This window comes from Phyllobates terribilis, unplaced genomic scaffold, assembly GCF_046119375.1.
Source record: "Phyllobates terribilis strain yellow unplaced genomic scaffold, ASM4611937v1 Scaffold_7__3_contigs__length_470593459, whole genome shotgun sequence".
In the NCBI taxonomy this organism is placed as follows: Eukaryota; Metazoa; Chordata; class Amphibia; order Anura; family Dendrobatidae; genus Phyllobates; species Phyllobates terribilis.
The window spans coordinates 443,043,757-443,066,477 of record NW_027362767.1 but is presented as its reverse complement, the minus strand read 5'-3'; positions in this window follow the sequence as shown (position 1 = coordinate 443,066,477).

Sequence of the window (22,721 nt, the reverse complement as noted above, 5' to 3'; positions counted from 1 at the left end):
AGTATAGATGGACTAATAGACCAAGTCCCACACACTGCTAGAAGCCCAAATATTTTTTCAGAGGTAGATGCAGATAAAAATTATTTTTAATTTGCAGCCTGATGGAGGTCAGTATAGATGGACTAATAGAGAAAGTCCCACACACTGCTAGAAGGCCAAATATTTTTTCAGAGCTAGATGCAGACAAAAAATTATTTTTAATTTGCAACCTGATGGAGGTCAGTATGGATGGACTAATAGAGAAAGTCCCACACACTGCTAGAAGGCCAAATATTTTTTCAGAGCTAGATGCAGATATAAATTATTTTTAATTTGCAACCTGATGGAGGTCAGTATAGATGGACTAATAGAGAAAGTCCCACACACTGCTAGAAGGCCAAATATTTTTTCAGAGCTAGATGCAGAAAAAAATTATATTCAGTTTGCAACCTGATGGAGGTCAGTATAGATGGACTAATAGAACAAGTCCCACACACAGCTAGAAGGCCAAATATTTTTTCAGAGGTAGATGCAGATAAAAATTATTTTTAATTTGCAGCCTGATGGAGGTCAGTATAGATGGACTAATAGAGAAAGTCCCACACACTGCTAGAAGGCCAAATATTTTTTCAGAGCTAGATGCAGACAAAAATTATTTTTAATTTGCAGCCTGATGGAGGTCAGTATAGATGGACTAATAGAACAAGTCCCACACACTGCTAGAAGCCCAAATTTTTTTTCTGAGGTAGATGCAGAAAAAAATGATATTCAGTTTGCAACCTGATGGAGGTCAGTATAGATGGACTAATAGAACAAGTCCCACACACTGCTAGAAGGCCAAATATTTTTTCAGAGCTAGATGCAGATAAAAATTATTTTTAATTTGCAACCTGATGGAGATCAGTATAGATGGACTAATAGACCAAGTCCCACACACTGCTAGAAGCCCAAATATTTTTTCAGAGCTAGTTGCAGATAAAAATTATTTTTAATTTGCAACCTGATGGAGGTCAGTATAGATGGACTAATAGAATGATGCTATGCCCAAAAGATTTTACTTCACTAGGTGCAGAAAAAAAATTGGTATTCTATACACAGGTGGTATATCTTGCAACACAGATAGGCTACTCCACTGACTAACACACTCTGCAATAGGCCAAAAAGGATTAGCTTTGCTAGATTCAGCCAAATGCTGTGAAAAAAACTTGCACAGCACTGGCACAGACCTGCCTGGCAAAAACTGATAGGAACTGATGTAACCTAGTCCTGAAAAGGACTGCAATTACAATTAGTCTTTACTCCCACAATCTATCTATTTAAGAGCACAGACCTGCCTGATAAAAGTCGTAGGAAATGCTGTAACCTAGTCCTTAAAAGGACTGCAATCACAACTATTCCCTACTCCCAAGCTATCTGTAGATTTGTGCGAAAATTGGCTTGAAATTAACAAGGTATAGCGCACACAGCAACAGCGGTGCCGTCTAACACGCAGCTGCAGCAGTGAGAAAATGGTGGCGATAGGGAAAATGGCTTGGTCTTATAGGGCAAGGACATGTGACATACACTGCCAATGACACATGCCCTTGCTTGTGTGAAAAAAAGCAGTTTGCTCCGTGTGTGCGCTGCTGATAGGCTGACAGATTGCACCTCCCCACTGCAAATGCGGGAAAGAGAAAAAAAAATGGAGTTCTTCATTATTCCTGCAGAGATCCATCCCCTGCCCCTCCCCCCACCCCGCTGTACACTCAAACTTCGTATTAACATTAATTTTCATCATTACTGAGAAAAAATCCAGTTATGATTTTGGTGCACGAACAGTTATCGAACATAACCTCGAACAGCCGAATTTTTCTCAAATCGTTCGTGTTCGCCGAACGGCTCGAACATCGCCCAAAACAGCTCGAATTTGAGATTGGCGAACAGTTCGAGTAGAACAACGCTCATCTCTATTAATAAGTTATACTGAAATAACAGAAATAACATTTATTGCATCTAAGAGTTTGTTTTAATTCTAGAAAATCTAGATACTGAGGAAACCAGTGCAAAATACAGACTGAAAGATTGTTACAAAATATCAGTGCAGATACAAACTATCAGGAAAGGATATAGGAGCTGTTGTAGAGATAGCAACTAGCGATTAGAGATGGGCGTACCGAACATCTACTGTTCAGGCACAGACCCTAAATATGGACTTCACCCTGAAGTCTGTGTTACTTTTTGGGTTCCTCATCTGCATGACAGTGCGAGAAACCCCGGTGGCTCTGATTGGTGGTAAGATTAATACCACCGGTCAGAGCGCTACGGTTCCCGTGCTGTCATCTGTCAGATGACATTGAACATCTGAAGTTTGTCACGTTGTCATTTGCATGACAGTGCAGCAAACACTGCCTCAGATCATTACCGCCAATCGAGAGCTGCGGTTCCCATGCTGTCAGATGACTGCCTGAGCCCGCAGCTGTGACAGGAGGTAAAAAGTCACAGGTGTCAACAGATGGGACAACTTCACCCATCAGCCTATGCCTACTGTCGCCGATAACAGCTAGAGCAGGTGCGACTGACGGGAGTATTCATCTGCCGGTGCCTGTGTTAAAAAATTAATTTTACAAAATGGCATGGATTCCCCTGCATTTTTTATAACCAGCCAGGCAAAATTGACAGCTGTGGACTGAAACCCTCAGCTGTCAGATTTAGCAAGGCTGTTTATCAAGAATAGAGGGGTCCCCACACCATTTTTTAATTATTTTAAGTAATAATAATAAAAAAAAAACGGCATGCAGTCCCCCCGATTTTTGACAACCAGCCAAGCTAAAGCAGACATCTGGGGGCTGGTATTCTCAGGATGATAAGGGGCCATGGATATTGGCCCCCCAGCCTAAAAATAGGAGCCTGCAGCCTCCCCAGAAAAGGCTCACCTATTAGATGTGCCCATGTTGGCGGTTTGCCCGACTCTCCCTTCTGCCCTGTGGTGGTGGCAAGTGGGGTAATATTTGTCGGGTTGATGTCAAATTGTTAAATAAAGACAAACACCTAGAATAAATTCTTTTATTGGATATAAAACACACACACAGTTTTACTTTTTTATTTAAAAATAACAAACACTGTTATACTCATCTAACACCTAATCCCTGATGCCCTCGTCTCCTGTAGGAAAACGAAATATAAAAAACAACAATATCCCTTTCCTGTCCAAAGTTCTGTCCCACGCCGTAATCCAAGTCTGGGATAAATAGTTTTTAACCTGGACGGTGCCTGGATGGTGCTAAGATGGGAATGAGTTGACAACGACTGAGGAATGAGCTACTGCCGCTGCTGCGCGCTCAGCCTCAGTGACTAGCGATGACATCATAGAGTTCACCGCCAGTCATTGAGGCTGCCTTCCCAGCCAGGGCAATGAACTGCGGTGACCTCTGTGAGATCACCGCCAGCGGCCATTACCACTCTGACCGGCGGTAATAATCTTACCACCGATCAGAAGCAGTGTTTGCTGCGCTGTCATGCACATGACAACGTGGAAAACACATGATGTTCCGTGTTCGGGTACTGTTCTGGTACCCAAACCCTAACTTTTAATAACCTGTTCGGTGATCATTGGGCAGCCATGGCCATGTACTGTTCCAACAGTTCACCTCCTTGAACCACTTTTTGAAGGTACTAATCAGTTCGTACTGGCATTATCTCACAAGAAATGCTGACAACACCCCACAAGACCTGACCAAGAACATACCAAGAACATGGCACAAGACACATCATTTACTGACGATACCCCACAAGACCTGCTGCACACCAGGAACATACCACAATACTGGTCTTGAACTGAAATCACCACAGAAGACCTGCTATATGCTGGGAACACCCGAAAAGATCTTATAAATATTGGGAATACCCCACAAGACCAGTCGAGTTCTAGTAACATTCTACAATACCTGCTGCATACCGGGAACTCCCCACAAGACCCCACACCATATACCAGGAACACACCACAAGACCTGCTTTATACCAGAAACACCCAACAAGACCTGCCGTATGCTGGGAACACCCCACTAGATCATCGATATACTGGGAACACCCCACAAGACCTGCCGTAAACCGGAAATACCCCACTAGATCATCCATAAACTGGGAACACCCCACAAGACCTGCCGTACACCGGGAACACACCACAAGACCTGCCTTATACCAGAAACACCCAAAAAGACCTGCCGTATGCTGGGAACACCCCACTAGATCATCCATATACCGGGAACATCCCACAACACCTTCCATATACTGGGAATACTCTACAATACCGGCTGTTTTAGAGGTGAACCAGTCATCTAGTCTCTTAGATCCTTACGCTTGACCATTCTTCTTATCTACCAACATATCAACTTCAAGAACCAATGTATTCTAACCCTGACAGGCGCATCTGCACCAAGTAATGAATGTTCTTCTTCACTTCACCTGGTTTTAATGTTTTGGCAGATCAGTGTATATACAGTACAGACCAAAAGTTTGGACACATCTTATTTAAAGATTTTTCTGCATTTTCATGACTTTGAAAATTGTACATTCACACTGAAGGCATCAAAACTATGAATTAACACATGTGGAATTATATACTTAACAAAAAAGTGTGAAACAACTGAAAATATGTCTTATATTCTAGGTTCTACAAAGTAGCCACCTTTTGCTTTGATGACTGCTTTGCACACTCTTGGCATTCTCTTGATGAGCTTCAAGAGGTAGTCACCGGAAATGGTCTTCACTTCACAGGTGTGCCCTGTCAGGTTTAATAAGTGGGATTTCTTGCCTTATAAATGGGGTTGGGACCATGAGTTGTGTTGTGCAGAAGTCTGGTGGATGCACAGCTGATAGTCCTACTGAATATACTGTTAGAATTTGTATTATGGCAAGAAAAAAGCAGCTAAGTAAAGAAAAATGAGGGGCCATCATTACTTTAAGAAATGAAGGTCAGTCAGTCTGAAAAATTGGGCAAACTTTGAAAGTGTCCCCAAGTGCAGTTGCAAAAACTATCAAGCGCTACAAAGAAACTGGCTCACATGAGGACCGCCCCAGGAAAGGAAGACCAAGAGTCACCTCTGCTTCTGAGGATAAGTTTATCCGAGTCACCAGCCTCAGAAATCGCAGGTGAACAGCAGCTCAGATTAGAGACCAGGTCAATGTCACACAGAGTTCTAGCAGCAGACACATCTCTTCAACAACTGTTAAGAGGAGACTTTGTGCAGCAGGCCTTCATGGTAAAACAGCTGCTAGGAAACCACTGCTAGGGACAGGCAACAAGCAAAAGAGACTTGTTTGGGCTAAAGAACACAAGGAATGGACACTAGACCAGTGGAAATCTGTGCTTTGGTCTGATGAGTCCAAATTTGAGATCTTTGGTTCCAACCACTGTGTCTTTGTGTGACGCAGAAAAGGTGAACGGATGGACTCTACATGCCTGGTTCCCACCGTGAAGCATGGAGGAGGAGGTGTGATGGTGTGGGGGTGCTTTGCTGGTGACACTGTTGGGGATTTATGCTATTCCATCCGGTTTGCGTTTAGTTGGACCATCATTTATTTTTCAAGAGGACAATGACCCCAAACACACCTCCAGGCTGTGTTAGGGCTATTTGACCAAGACGGAGAGTGATGGGGTGCTACGCCAGATGACCTGGCCTCCACAGTCACCAGACCTGAACCCAATCGAGATGGTTTGGGGTGGGCTGGACAGCAGAGTGAAGGCAAAAGGGCCAACAAGTGCTAAGCATCTCTGGGAACTCCTTCAAGATTGTTGGAAGACCTTTTCCGGTGACTACATCAAGAGAATGCCAAGAGTGTGCAAAGCAGTCATCAAAGCAAAAGGTGGCTACTTTGAAGAACCTAGAATATAAGACATATTTTCAGCTGTTTCACACTTTTTTTGTTAAGTATATAATTCCACATGTGTTAATTCATAGTTTTGATGCCTTCAGTGTGAATGTACAATTTTCATAGTCATGAAAATACAGAAAAATCTTTAAATGAGAAGGTGTGTCCAAACTTTTGGTCTGTACTGTACATTTTTTGCTTTATAACTACTTTTGACCAATTTATTGGTTATTTTCCCCTTCACATTAATCAGTGATTTTGTGTTCTGCAAATCTTGAATATCTTAGTAGAACAGGACACTTTCTTCGGCAGACCCTTGTCCTTTATAATCAGTCCATTTGTGCATTCTGAGGCTGCTCATTAAAATGACCTTGTTGTGTACAGTAATTTGTTGCTTAATGTAATTTTCTTTTCGGGTCACTTTGCCATTGATTTAGCCAAATACGTTTTGCACTTTACTAAAACAGAAAAACCAGCAGGGATTTAATTACCGTGGCGTAACGCGTTCTTTTTATAAATCATCTAACCTCGAAAATAACGCAGCTATGTAAAGCGTATGTGTGTGTGTGCTGGACCAGAAATGTGCATTTAGCAGACAACCCACACCGATAAAGAGCGCTGTGTGTGAAGAAGGTTGTCAGACACTGGACAAGTTAAAGCCTATTCTGTGCATCTAATATATATAATTGTCTTATCCCGTCTGCCTGTCTGTCCTTCTGTCCTTCTGTCCAGGAAATACCGCGTCGCTGATTGGTCGGGCCGCGGCCAATCAGCGACGCAGCATTTCAGAAAAAGATGGCGGCCGTTAGCGGCTCATCTGCCGCACGGAGGTTAGCATAAGTCCCCCGACCGGAGGCGCCGCTGACCTCGATGCGGCTACCGTCGGGAGATCAGCGGCTACGGCCGCTTATCTCCCGACGGCAAGTGTGACGCCCCCCCCTCCCCTCCTCTCCCCTCCCCTTCCCTCTCCTCCCCTCTCCTCCCCTCCCCTCCCTCCGCTTGCTCAGGGCCCTGGCACCCGGCACCATACTTACCCCTCCCCGTGCCTCCGCAGCAGCTCCTGTGTCTTCCGCTGCAGCTCTTTGACATCTCTGGTCAGAGGGCGCGGTGACGTCTTTACACCATGCTCTCTCCTGAGCAGTCACAGCGCACAGCGTGAAGATGCCGGCTACTCTGGAGTCCCGAGCAGCAGCTGAGAAGAGAGGTGAGTATTGGATTTTTTTTTTATTGTATGGGAGCATAGGGCATTAAATGGTGCGGTGTGTGACATCGTGGAGGGGCAATTATAAGCGAGGGGGGGTGACATCCTGCATGGGGCACTATGGGGGGGATGAGATATCCTGCATGGGGTATTATATAGGGGGGGATGTGACTTCCTACATGGGGCATTATATAGGGGGGATGTGACTTTCTGCATGGGGTATTATATAGGGGGGATGTGACTTCCTGCATGGGGTATTATAGGGGGGATGTGACTTCCTGCATGGGGTATTATATAGGGGGGATGTGACTTCCTCATGGGGTATTATATAGGGGGGATGTGACTTCCTGCATGGGGTATTATATAGTGGGGATGTGACTTCCTGCATGGGGCATTATATAGGGGGATGTGACTTCCTGCATGGGGTATTATATAGGGGGGATGTGACTTCCTGCATGGGGTATTATATAGGGGGGATGTGACCTCCTGCATGGGGTATTATATAAGGGGGATGTGACTTCCTGCATGGGGTATTATATAGGGGGGATGTGACTTCCTGCATGGGGTATTATAGGGGGGATGTGACTTCCTGCATAGGGTATTATATAGGGGGGATGTGACTTCCTGCATGGGGTATTATATAGGGGGATGTGACTTCCTGCATGGGGCATTATAAGGGAGGGGGGATGTGACATCCTGCATGGGGCATTATAAGGGAGGGGGGGATGTGACATCCTGCATGGGCCACTATGGGGGGGATGTGACTTCCTGCATGGGGTATTATATAGGGGGGATGTGGGGTGGGGTGTGTGACATCGTGGAGGGTCCATTATAAGTAAGGGGGGGTGACATCCTGCATGGGACACTATGGGGGGGATGTGACATCCTGCATGGGGTATTATATAGGGGGGATGTGACTTCCTGCATGGGGTATTATATAGGGGGGATGTGACTTCCTGCATGGGGTATTATATAGGGGGGATGTGACTTCCTGCATGGGGCATTATAAGGGAGGGGGGGATGTGACATCCTGCATGGGCCACTATGGGGGGGATGTGACTTCCTGCATGGGGTATTATATAGGGGGGATGTGACTTCCTGCATGGGCCATTATAAGGGGGGGGGGATGTGACATCCTGCATGGGCCACTATGGGGGGGATGTGACTATTGGCGGCAGATTTTAAATAAGTACGCCACCGTCGGGAGACATATTCTAGAATACCCGATGCGTTAGAATCAGGCCACCATCTAGTTATGTATAATGAAGGATGGAAGGGGCTTGAGTTTTTCTTTCGAAGAATATTTCATATTAATAAGTTCTGCTGAAATAAAAATGTTATGCTGATATAACTAAAAATCAACAAAGTATATGACCAATGTCTTGTGATCTTTAGTATTAAATACTATCAAAGGTTTATGTTTATAAATTCTGAATCAAAATATACAATAGATTTGTGAACATTCTACACTTGATATTGATGTCTGGAAAGAAAGAAAATGGGCAAAAGAAAAGATCCAAACAACTTTGATAATAGTCAAATTTGATATCTTGGTCAGAGCTTCTTTAAACCAACAAGTCTTTTGGATTATTCCTGGTATATGGCGGGTCTTGCGGGGTGTTCTTGGTATATGGAAGGTCTTAAAGGGTGTTCTTTTGTACAGAAGGTCTAGTAGACTGTTCCTGATCTGATCTGTTTTATGAGATGTTTTTGGTATATTGCAGATGTTCTTGGCTGCTCCCAGTATAAAGCAGGTTTTATATGGTGTTCATGGTATAAAGAAGGGCTTGTGTAATGTTCCCATTATGTAACTGGTCTTGTGGGGTGTTCTCAATTTACGACAGGTCTTTTTGGGTGGTCCCAGTATATGGCAGGTCTTGTGGGGTGTTTACTGGTATACAGAATGTCTTTTGGAGTGTTTCCGGTATATGACAAGTCTTTTGGGGTCTTATCAATATACAACAGGTGTTGTTGAGTGTTATTGGTATATGGTAGGTCTTATGGGGTGTTCATCATATACAGAAGTTCTTGAGAGGTGTTCCTAGTATACGGCAGGTCTTTAGGGGTGTTCCCGGTATATGGCAGGTCTTTTGGGGTCTTCTCAATAAATGACAGGTGTTGTTGAGTGTTAAAGATATATGACAGTTCTTGTGGGGTGTTACTGGTATACGCATCCCCCCATGCATCCCCATTACTCTGGAACTCTCTACCCCGACATATCAGACTCTCGCCTACCGTGGAAACCTTCAAAAGGAACCTGAAGACCCAGCTCTTCTGACAAGCCTACAACCTGCAGTAACCCTCGCTCCACCATACCGCTGCACGACCAGCTGTACCCTCACCTACTGTATCCTCACCCATTCCTTGTAGATTGTGAGCCCTCGCGGGCAGAGTCCTCGCTCCTCCTGTACCAGTCGCCGTCATGTTTTGTTCAAAATTATTGTAATTGTTTTTGTATACATACCCCGTTTTCACATGTAAAGCGGCATGGAATAAATGGAGCTATAACAATAAATAATAATAATAAATAATAATAATACGCAAAGTATTGTGGTATGTTTCGGGTATACGGCAGTTTTTTTGGGGAGTTCATGGAATATGACTGGTCTTTTGGGGTATTCTCAATACAAGACAGGTGTGGAGTGTTACTGTTATATGGAAGCTCTTGTGGGGTGTTCATCGTATAGAGGGGATCTTATGGAATGTTCATGGCATACGATTGTCTTGTGGGGTGTTCTCTGGTATAAGATATGTCTTATGGGAAGTTTCCAGTTTATAGCAGGTCTTTTGGGGTGTTCCTGGTATATGGCAGGTCTTTTTTTGGTCTTCTCAATGTACTGCATCAGACCTGTTGTGAAGTGTAAATGGTATACGGCAGGTATTGTGGGGTGTTCCTGGTATACAGAAGATTTTTGGGGTGTTCTCAATATAAGACAGGTGTTGTCGGACGGGGTTTTCCTGGTATGCAGCAGATTTTTTGGGGTGTTACTGGTAGCTAAAGGTCTTGTGGGGTGTTCTTGGTATACAGATTGTCTTGTGAGATTTTTCTGGTAAAAGAGAGGTCTTATGGGGAGTTGCTGGTTTACGGCAGGTCTTGTGAGGTGTTCCCGCTTCATGGCAGGTCTTTTGGTGGCCTTCTTTATACATGAGCAATATTGTGGGGTATTCCTGGTATATGTTACATCCTGTGGGGTGTTCCAGATCTGGAATGATTATTAGCTAATGCCCATGGTGGGGTGCTGAGATAGGTCTCAGACTTGATACTTAACAGGAGACCTAAGACCTTTATGCTGTAGACAGATGCAAGTATTTTCCACGGCACTTGCTGGAGGATCGGGGCATCAGGGTTTTTACAGATTTATGAGAGTTCTGCCTCACTTTTGACTATGAAGATGTGTTGCTATATCATGTTTTTCTATATTTTACCTTGCTTTTCACTTTTCCCCATTTCTTCCTCATAATCACTGATGCCTCTAAATACCAAGCCTTCAGAGACAGCCTAAAACTAATTAATCAACTTTGCAAACTGCACAGATTCCTCCAAGTCGAAGCTGCAGACGTAACTACCTTGGGAGTCATTTTCTTGCTTTTTTTCCATGCATTTTCCTTATCTAATTATTGTACATCTAAATAAAGGTTTTTACTCCTACAAGGCTTGATTAATTGGATATGTATTTCTCTATCAGGTCAGTAATCACCAAAGGATGGATGACAAGCTTCAAAAATCAAGAAAGACTCGGTGTAAAGAAATGCAATTACTTCACAATTAAAAGATCTCCTGACATATATGACACATTAGTCGGAAATTAAATTTGTTATTAAGCAAAAATAATTAAAATAAATCAATGTTTCCAGAAGACGAAGAAAATGCTTTAATGAAACGTTTGAGCGGCGGAGCTGCGGTGCAGATATTGCAGATGGAATGAATGATGGCTCCTCTGCAGGTCTCATGCACAGAATCGCTAAGTGATATCTAATCTATAGAAAACAAAACCTGCATCTTAAATATTTAAAATTAATGTGATGAGGAAATTTAATTAAAGGAACTTGCTTTAATTCATATAAGATGTCGCAGGTTCCATTATTGCAATTATACCAAATAATCAATATGAATTACTGATGATGTGAGCGCTGCAACATGTATATTCATCAATCAGAGCAGCAGGAATTGTCGTATGAAAGACCGACCTTTCTGTCATACAAAACCATGTTGTGCTCTTTATTGAACCCCAAAGAATGTGGGGTTCCATCTACTCAAAGATTTATTCAGGAACTAAGCTATAAAAGTATTTTATTTGGATACAAAATGCATTTAGACTAAAGAATATTACTGGGATTGATGACTAAAGATGAGTAGGTAGAATATAATCTGAATTAAATCCGTCCTAATCAAACACTTCTCAGTTACCTTTTATTACTGTTAGCTTAGTCACCATTTTTTATGTCCTTTTACTCCATTTTGTATAATTTTAGCTCATTGTGTTGTTTCCTTCACACAACTCAGAATTGAAATTGCAACACCAAAAAGGAAACGTCACGGAATTCTGGAAATTATGTAATGGATAGACAAGTTACTGATCAGCAGATGATGAAAAATGGAAATTAAATTTACAAAAAAATCTCGATTTCTTCAGTGTGGAGTCCGAGGACCATGTAGAAAGCCCGTCACTTCCAGCCTCAGCTGCGGTCACTGAGGTCATTAATGATCATCTGAGGAAGGTTCTGCGGCAGATTGTACAAATCATCAGGATCTGCTGCCGGCAGCTCCTGTGTAATCATTGACCAATAACGTCCCCGATGTTCTTGATGGAGACATGTCTGGAGAAGATGCAGCTCCTGTGTAATCACTGACCAATGATGTCCCCGATGTGCTCCATGGAGACAAGTCTGGAGACGCTGCAGCCACGAGAGCTGGTTTAGGCCACACAGGCAGCTCACAGTAATATGAGGAACATGCGGCCACCGTGCTGTCCATGTTGCAATTTCAATATTGGGGAGCGTATTATTGGAGTAACGCCCAGGCTCTTAAACTTCTGAGAAATTGGTGATATTTAAGGATATATCTACAGCTGCAAAAATTTAATTGTGGTTTGTCTGGAGACATGTTTCCATAGGATTTTTTGGACACAGTTAAAAAAAATTCAGCAATTAAAGTATTATTATTTTATTTTTTTTTAAAATTGTCTCTATGTGATTTCTTTGTTATATAAGCTTGTCTAACTCAAAGGTTAAAGAACAAGATATTCTTCCACTTGACTCCTGTGTCTGAGCGAGGTTCTCACCAGTTTACAAGGAACAGAGACTTTTGCAACATGAGGAAGGATTGTCTGACCATTAAGCTCATAATAAATGGAGGGGAGGGAAAGGGTCTAAAAATAAAGTTTCTTGTTAATTTATTTTTATCCTGGGAATAATTAAAAACTTCACACCTTCATCAAAAAAAAAAAAAAATGTAAAACTCATTGTGAAAAAAATAGCTCAGCAAAAAAAGGAGGGAGACCAGGTTAAAATACAGATCATGATAAGAATGGAAAGGGTTAAAATGCCAAAAAGGGGCAATGATTACTTGCGCAATTTACTAATGAGGGAAGTATCAATGTCGTTGATATGGAGTATTTTGCACCAGTTGGTTTTATAATTTAGAACACAATGTTTTCTGGGGTTTTGTTTTTTTTTGCACAGGTCAAATAATAAATGATGTGTTTTATAATATGATTATTTCTAATTTCAGCATTTTTTCTGTTCTTTTACTTCCTTTGATATTCTGACTACTCTCACTTTTATGAAAGAATTGTATAAAATCAGTCGGCTGCTATTTAGAAATAGACATCGAATAAGAAGGGTTTTTATACAGGTCACGAGATACATTTTTTTTGTATTATCCTTCTTTATTTGCACTATGGGCCCAATTTATCATTGTGAAGGTTTTTTTTTTAACTCATTTTTCTTTTTACGGCCTTGTGACATTATTCCTTGTTGTTTTTTTTGTGACAAATTCTTCAAAATGGTGCACAGTTAATTAATTTTGCTCAAAATAAAAAATGGATTTTTTTTGTCTATAACCTTTTTTTTTGTGATTTTCTTTAATGCAAAAAAATTGTGTTCGCTAAAATGTTGCAAACTGTATGCAAAAAAAAATTTCAGGTGTAAATGAAAAAATTACTCCATGGATGACCGGAAATTCCGGAATACATGAACACAAAAAACAAAACAAATGTAGTAACTTTTTAAAAAATCACATTTCATGAATCAGTCTAAACCATCTAGAAAAACCATATTGACGTAAAAATCAGAAAATTAACTAAACAACAAAATACAACTTTAAAAAAGGTGCAAATCCTTTACTTAATTTTATCGCTAATTAAGAAGTCATTAATTAAGAGTAATTGGCAAAGTGAAAAGATGAATCGGCCTTACACAATTTTAAATACTTTTCATAATAAATGTGTACTTTTTATATTATTTCTATGTATGCTACATAAAAATAAACAAGAAATTATATCACTTGCCTGGAAACCAGCTAAGACTTTATGTCCATGCATCACATGACAGGGCTTCATGGGATCCGCAAACCAAGGAGGCCTTATTGGAGCTGATACATTGATCACAAAACTCGTGTGAAAAATTACGTACGAGCAAGATGAACAAGAAAAATCTTTATTGTAGCCAAAAGTATACACAATATTATACATAAAAATGTATTGTGCATTCATTACGGAGTTTTATTGGAAAATAATTCTAGCATCTTTTAGTTTTCTCTTGATCCCTTTTCTCTTATAGAAGGCTTGCGGATCTGTAGAGGGGAGCACCCAGGGCCGTTTCCATCATGCTGTGTGCCGAAATTATATTCTCTTCGCCCAATGCCCCCTATACTATTAAGGACTGAGACCGGAGTGTGTGCTGCAATGGAGGATTTGCTGTACTCACTGTTACACCATTAAAGGAACTGACACCGACTTCAAGCAAGACAGGAGATCGTGGATCCGGGTTAACAGACTCACTTTTACGGTGCAATTCTTCCATACATGGCTGCAGTATACAGATCAAGATAAGTTGTTTGGTTAGTGAAGGACCCTTGGTGATGTGCGTTTCCAGTGTTTGCTCTCATCCCTTCCTGAGAATCTCCCCTCTAGGGATATGGAGGCGTCGCCTTGAGCACCTCTGACAGGCCATGATCCTAGGACTGTGCCGGCATCCAGATTACGTCTAAAATGTGTCCTCATTCTGTTCTGATAATTTGCACTAGTAAAACACTTCTTCACTGCTGGCACTGCTAATGCAGTCTGTTTTCCTTTCTGCTCAGTCTTCCTCCACACTCCGTCTCTCTCTCTCTGTGCATGGAACAGAACTTACACCGGTCCTGTGCAATCGGGTCTTGAACCCAGGGATGAGGTAGCCTGACACAGGCCTCCCCTAATGGCAGTCTCACTCTGCCTACTGTTCTTCTCTACTACTCACTAGAATACATTAGATTGCATGCAATAGTTTTCTATGAAACAACTCTAAACCCCTCCCAGTTGATTATGTAAACCCCTGTATTAACTACCTAGTGTCTGAACAGTGTAGTGTAACTAAATCCCTTACTTATTGTATGGTTCCCCTCTGGGCAGACCTCCCGCATCCCAGGGACGGCCTTAGGCAAAGCCAATAGGAGAACCGGCATACAATAATCAACCATAGGGATTTCACACAGTAACACTTTATCAAATAAATAACTATAAACACAAATAACAATTATCAGACAACTAAACACCCCTTCTTGACTCAATGTCTTCATCACCCACCATAGGACTCTCACTTACTGACTGTACTATTGTTATTTGGGAAAGGGAAGTTCCTGAAGTATTGTGCTGGGTTGTGGTGAAGAAAGAGGACTAAGCAAGGCAGAACTGAGTCATTCTGGGAAGGACAGAGAGAATGTGTATAGAGATGTTCCATGTACTAAGAGAAGCGCTCATGAAGCTGTGCATCCGCTATCTGATGTACTGTATACAATTCCCACAAAGTTATTGCTCAGTGAAAGACAGTTTATCCTTAAGAGGTGGTCCCCATCATTGAACTTTGCAAGACCTGGTCCTTGCCAGCCGAAGTCACTGGCAGCATGCGGCCTGCAAGAGCGTAATGCCTCCATAGCTAAAGGTCACTACAGATTTTCTCTGTGAAGCATCCAGCAGTAGTCCTTCATCATGTTCACATTCCATCTCTTGGATATCCTGATGAAATCTTTCTCCTTGCTCTACACTAACAGCACCAATGTCTTCAGAAAAGTAGTCCAAATGGGAATGTAAAAAATATAACTTCAAATTCATCGCACAAACCAAGGCATTGAAACGTTTCAGCATGTTCTACACGATGGACTTAAATTTTGGATCTTTCTGTTACCTAGAAATTTCTTCACAACTTCAAGCCCTTTTCTCAACAACTTTCATTTTTGCTTCGAGCAAGACGACCTTCATGAGTTTCCGGATATCCGGACCCACAAAAATGCCTTCCTTTAGTTTTGCTTCGGAAAGTCCCTGAAACTTGGTACACAGGTACTTAAAAGTCTCTCCTTCTTTTCGGTAGAACTTTCAAAAACTGCTTCATTAGTCCATGCTTAATGTGGAGTGATGGCAAGAGAACTTTAACCCCTTTATGACATATGACGTATAGGTACATCATAGGTCGCCTCCCTCTCTTTAATACGGGCTCCGGGCGCTGAGCCTTCACCTTTTCAGGCACATAATAGATGATCTGATCAGCTGTCATGTGCCCCTAACAGCCGCGGGTGGAATTGCACTTGGTCTTTATTGCAGGGTTATCCCTAATGAGTATAATATATACCATCATCATCTATGATTAATGATCTTGTATCATTGTTTATGACATCGCTCCTACCCTGTGCGTTCCTTGCACATTTGTTCTATATGCACGTGTGTTTCTGTATTCCTCTGCCTTTTTATACACTTTTAATTAATAAAGGTTATCATATTTCTAACATCTTATGGACTTTTTTGATTGCCGATTTTTCCTTTTCCTCTCCCTTAAATAAAAAAGAACCTATACATGTTTGGAATCTACAAAGTTTTAGCATTTAGTGAACATGGCAAAAAAATAAATAAATTGTGAAACAGCACTTTTTTTGCAATTTCTCTGCACTTGGAATTTTTTTCCTGTTTTCCCGTACACGATATGGTAAAACCAATGGTGTCGTTCAAAAGTACAACTCATCCCGCAAAAAATCAAGCCCTTACAAGCCATATTGATAGAAAAATAAAAAAGTTATGGCTCTGGGAAGAAGGAGAGCAAATAACAAAAACGTAAAAATGAAAAATCTCAAGGTGATAAAGGGGTTAATGGGATCAAATAAACTTTTTGCAAGTATGTTCTTGAGTCCAGGTTTCAAAGATGTTCTCGTTGGCCCAACTTTTTGGCACCAGTGATGAGTCCTATCCCAGCTGTCCCATTCACACAAAAAGCATGGGTACTTCGTGTCTTGCTGCCCAAGGAGCAAAGAGAGAACTTTCAGATTACCACATATTGACCATCCTTGATACTCGTAATTAAATTTTTTGAGAATAAAGTCTAAATTCTCATAGCTTTCCTTCAAGTGCACAGAATGCCCTACAGGCACTGAAGCACACTTGCTGCCATTGTGCAGTAGCACAGCTTTCAGACTTTTTTGGATGAATCAATAAAGAGTCTCCACTTGCTCACATTGTACTCAATGTTAATTTTTTCCATTAGCCCAGGAACATCAGTGCAATACACTAGAGCAGGGGTCTCAAACTCGGCTGGGTATATGGGCCGCACATGGAAAAAATTTGAATTTGGGGGGCCGCATTCTTTGTTCAATGTGACATTTTTAGTGATACCATTTTTTTTGTATACACCTTTTGAACATTTTTGCCGTGTTTATTTTTTTATGGCTTGGGTCATTATGGATGTGGCGATAATAAACGTGCACTTTTTTGTGTTTACTTTAGTTTACATATAAAACAGCATTTTTAGTGCCCAATATTTTTTCATGCTTTATTTTATTTATTTATTTTTTTTCAATTTTATTTCCCCCAATTGGCCACATACAGTAATATTGTCTTACAATTAGCATCATATAGTAATAATGGAAAACATCTTGTAGTAATGTTCCCCATCCAAGTCCCCATCTTGTACTAATGTGCCCCATCCAGGTCCCCATCCTGTGGCTATGTGCCCCATCCAGGTCCCCATCCTGTGGCAACGTTCCCCATCCTGGTGCCCATCTTGTACTAATGTGCCTCATCCAGGTCCCCATCTTGGGGCTATGTGCCCCATCCAGGTCCCCATCCTGTGGCAATGTTCCCCATCCAGGTCCCCATCTTGTGGCTATGTGCCCCATCCAGGTCCCCATCTTGTGGCTATGTGCCCCATCCAGGTCCCCATCTTGTGGCTATGTGCCCCATCCAGGTCCCCATGTTGTGGCTCTGGTCCCCATCTTGTGGCTCTGTGCCCCATCCAGGTCCCCATCTTGTGGCTATGTGCCCCATCCAGGTCCACATCTTGAGGCTCTATGCCCCATCCAGGTCCCCATCCTGTGGCTATGTGCCCCATCCAGGTCCCCTCTTGTGGCTATGTGCCCCATCCAGGTCCCCATCTTGAGGCTCTGTGCCCCATCCAGGTCCCCATCCTGTGGCTATGTGCCCCATCCAGGTCCCCTCTTGTGGCTATGTGCCCCATCCAGGTCCCCTCTTGTGGCTATGTGCCCCATCCAGGTCCCCATCCTGTGGCTATGTGCCCCATCCAGGTCCCCATCTTGTGGCTATGTGCCCCATCCAGGTCCCTTCTTGTGGCTATGTGCCCCATCCAGGTCCCCATCCTGTGGCTATGTGCCCCATCCAGGTCCCCATCCTGTGGCTATGTGCCCCATCCAGGTCCCCATCTTGTGGCTATGTGCCCCATCCAGGTCCCCTCTTGTGGCTCTGTGCCCCATCCCGGTCCCCATGTTGTGGCTATGTGCCCCGTCCAGGTCCCCATCTTGTGGCTATGTGCCCCATCCAGGTCCCCTCTTGTGGCTATGTGCCCCATCCAGGTCCCCATCCTGTGGCTATGTGCCCCGTCCAGGTCCCCATCCTGTGGCTATGTGCCCCATCCAGGTCCCCATCTTGTGGCTATGTGCCCCATCCAGGTCCCCTCTTGTGGCTCTGTGCCCCATCCAGGTCCTCATCTTGTGGCTCTGTGCCCCCTGTGCTGTTCTTCACACACATAAAATAGAAAAAAAAAAAGATGATTCTCACCTGTCCTCCGTTCCCTCGGCGGCCTTCCTGCAGATGTGGCCCGCAGGCACCACAGAGTCCGACCCCTTGACGATCCCGACCTGGTCCAGGAGGAGCCGCCGACAGCAGCGCTGCATTGCCGCACAGAGACTGTTTCCCAGCACAGCATTTTCAATGTCAGCCGCCGGCCAATCAGAGGCCAGCAGCTGACATCTGCATATGGCAATGACGTCATACTCGCTGCGCCGACACACAGATATCAGCTGCTGGCCTCTGATTGGCCAGCGGCTGGCATTGGAAATGCAGTGCTGGGAAACAGTCTCTGTGTGGCAATTCAGCGCTGCTGTCGGCGGCTCCTCCTGGACCAGGTCGGGATCGTCAAGGGGTCTGTGCCTGCGGGCCGCATAAAGGAGCCTCAGGGGCCGCATGCGGCCCGCGGCCCGCGTGTTTGAGACCCCTGCACTAGAGCACCGTCTTGAGAAAAACATGGAGCCAATTCCTTTTCATTGCTTCTGTACCATGAAAACAAGGTACCAGGAGCTAGCAGGTTCTTTTCCTTTATTCTAGAGCTTAAAAGTTCTACAGAATGTTTAGGAAGGTCCAAGATCCTAAATAAATCATTTAATTCCAGCTGTGAAAAAAAGCTGTGGCTCGTTGGGACTACCGTGAAAGTCTTTGTCAAAATCCTGCTCTTCATGTTCTGAATAAGGTGTATCTTCAAGTTTCTCCGGAGGTGAAGGGACAGGTACGCCTTGACTGTGAGGCGGTTCCCTCCAGATCATCGGCAAGTTAAAACGAAAGCTCTGTCTTCCCTTTAGGCCACTGTCGTAGTTCATCTACACAAAAAGAAGACAACTACATGTGGAGCCCACGACTTGTCCTGATCACCTAGTTTTACACCAAAAGTGAACATAATACATTTTTCTAACCAAGTCAATCAAATTCCATCGTTGTTTCTTCACTACAAAACAGCCGCACATGTAGCAAAAGTTGTCGGGTGAATTGCGACACCCTGGATGCTATGGACACCACCACACTCTTTGGAAGCCCTGTTTTGAAAATCTTCCCTGCCCACAGGAGCCCATCGCAGCACAGCGTCCATTAATTTCTAACCAATATGAAACCAAAATCATTCACCAAAAGGTCATGCAAGGGGGTTAATTTACGGTGCAAGAAAAAGTCTATGGAGTCAGTGTTGGTGTAAAAACTGTACGTGATAGATTTTTTTCGATATTTTTATAGAGTTTAGGGATCGAAAGTACATGGAAATCACCTCTTACTTTTCACACAATTTTACCCTTGCAGACCTGGGTTATCAATAGAGATGGGCGAATCAGACTGATCGTGGTCCAACACCTGGCACATATGAGTTTTAGTTCTCCAATCCCACTGTTCTCCTTCCTCAGGAGTATAAAGGCCGCTTATAATCTTCATCCGTAAAAGCAATATACTGTATAAACTTTACATTGGCTAAATTAAGGCGTCTGCTAGTAAGCACCAACCTCTGGGACCCCACTGATCTTGAGAACGGGGCTCTAATATGTCTATATGTAATGTGACTCGAGGCAGAAGCCGAGCGTGAGGTACTGGTGTTCTCCGCCCCAGCATGCTCCGTCCTGGCTCGGTGTGTGGTCTTTAGCTATGGAGGCATTATGCTCTTGCAGGCCACATGCTGCCTATGATTTCGGCTGGCAAGAACCAGGTCTTTCAAAGTTCATTGCTGGAGACCACCTCTTAAGGATAAACTATCTTTTACTAAAGGTTGCAGCAAGGGTATTAACTATATAAAATATAACTTTTAATAAATAAATGTAAAATAATTTTTGTAAGACAATTATAGTGGAGACAATGTGCAAGTACTCCCCAGGTCGGAGTAACAACTAAGTGGGAGAGGAAAACACATCACCCGGGTGGCGTACCAAGCTCTGTTCATAGAGGATCATTCAAATTTACCTAGATGAAACAGGGTCTCGGAGCAAAGTCAAAAAATCAAGTGGACAAAGTTAGACGTTTCTCAACTAATCAAATAGTGTCAGAGTGAAAATCCTACTCATAGCAAAAAAACATCTTAAAATGATTGAAAAAACGTTTCTCATATGCGTTCAAGAATAGATCAGGTAGAAATATGACAATAACATCTTTAATGGAAAACGTTTGTCAATCATATAGAAAAACATTTAGAAAATTGAATAAAAGTAATGGAACGTCCTCACCACCCAATATGTGGAGTAGTACACGTCACAGTCGGGAAATAAGGACTAGTGTTGAGCCACCCCCGTAGTGTTCGAGTTCGGTTCGGTTCGTCGAACACCCGTGTGTTCGCCGAACTGTTCGTCGAACTGTTCGTCGAACACCTTCGAACACCGTTAAAACCAATGGCAGGCAAACAAAAACACATAGAAACACATAGAAAACACCTTCAAAGGTGTCCAAAAGCTGACAAACTGCTCAGAAGACATAACTAACACATGGAAAAGTGACAAGTACATATAGTCATGCGAAAATAAAAGAGGTGGAGGAGTAAAAGGAGGGGGAGACACAGATATAGGCATGTCATGCCCTTCTAAAATCCAAAAAGTGAGAAGCCGACACGGCCAGTCCGCTCCTGCCCGTGCCACCTCCGTGTCGCCGGGTTTGTGCCAGAGCCGCGGTGAACCCTGACGGCCAGCCCCCCTCTCCCAATACTGGTGCCTGTCCGCTGGTGGGTCGAGCGAGCCCCCCTGTGGTGGAGGCAGCTCTAAGCTTTTTAATTTAAATTGTCTCTCTAATTTGAATGAATACACTTTAAATCCATTTACAAGGATCTATTGGAGGGCAAGTCTCATGCCAGCAGCCGCGGTAATTCCAGCTCCAGTAGCGTCCACTAAAGCTGCTGCAGTTAAAAAGCTTTTATAAGGATCGAGCTCGGCTGTCCACCGCAAGGCATCCTACTGCCAGTCCCAGCCCCTATGCCTTGGGGTGCCTCCTGATGCTCTTCACTAAGTATCCCATGGTCCCGAAGCATTTCCTTTGAAAAAATTAAGTGTCTAAACTACAGGTGGTGCAGCTTGCTTAACAGCCGGGATAATCCGCTTACTAGCAGACACTGCTACTAGGCACAAAGTATTTCCTGGGCTAGATGCAGTTAAAAATTTGTAATTAGATACTCTCGTTGGATGCTGAGAAAGCATTCCATAGAGTCTCCTGGCACGCCATATATGATTCTCTTAAAAAGCTTGGGGTAGGGGTCTAGGGGACCCTTTTATAGCCAAAATCACGGCCCTGTATCGCAATACGTCACCTAGGCTGAAGATAAATGGAACTGTAGCACCCTGAGGGCTCGGTTGCTAAAGACGTATTGCACCTCACCCAGAGGTGTGATATCTCACTCTCAGGTAATGATGGAGTGTGGATCAGGACCCGACACCTGCATGCAATACACCACATTGCCGTGGGGCAGGGCGACCAATATGCCCCTGAGATGGGCACGACAGTCCCTGTCCCTGGCTGGAGTGGGGGGAGGGAACACTGAGGAAGGGGAACCCTGTAGTGCAGGAGCAGGGAGGAAGCAGTTCCTGGGTGCATTGAGAAGGGAGTATAAAAGGTGGGCACCATCTTAGTTCAGTGCAGAGAAGTCTGAGCAGAAGTGGCAGGGAGCAGGGGCTCTGCATGAGCTCTGCTCCGGAGGCGGGCCTAGTAACAGAGGCCCAGGCCTGGAAGAGGGAGAAGGAAGGAAGAGGAGCGGAGAAGGCTCCAGGAACGAGGAATGAAGGGATCCCAGGGGTGCGGACGGGCGAGTCGCCACCGCACGCCCGAATCCACCTGCGTGGAGGGGTCAGGCCAAAGGGGGAGACCGGTCCCCGAACTAGTGGAGGCAGGAAACGACCCTCAGCTAGAAACCGGAGGCTCTGACATTTTATGTGGCGCAGCCCCTCGCTACACCCGCTAGGAAGGCACCACATAGGGTCAGGGAAACTGGCGCCAAGTTTACCAAGAGGAGGCCCGAGGCAGCCGGACAGAAGTGTTGGTAAGAAAGGCCAGACAAAGGACACACAAAGGGGGTCCTGTGAAGTGCTCCAAAGTTATCTGGGAGTTGTCTGAGCCCCTCACCTGGTGAGCACAGTACGACGTGGGCAGCCGTTACCTGCAGACGTGGTCTGGATAATAAGAACTGTGAGTAAAGGCCCTGAACTGCATCACTGACTCTGTGTCGTTACTGCTGCTGCCCTGCACCATCACCCCCATCCTCCGCATACACTGCCCTGAGGCTATACTCCTCCCGTGGGGAGTTATGCTACGCTCTGCTGCACCCACAACACCAGCCTCAGTGGTCTGCCCTGTAGCGGCGGTTCACTCTGACCGCAATCCACGGGTGGCGTAGTCGGACATTTAAACATGAAAACCACATAAATAGTTCCGCCACTGGTTTGACCGCCCTGAGCCACGGAACTGGGTCGCCGCCACGAAGACTACAACCACCAGCA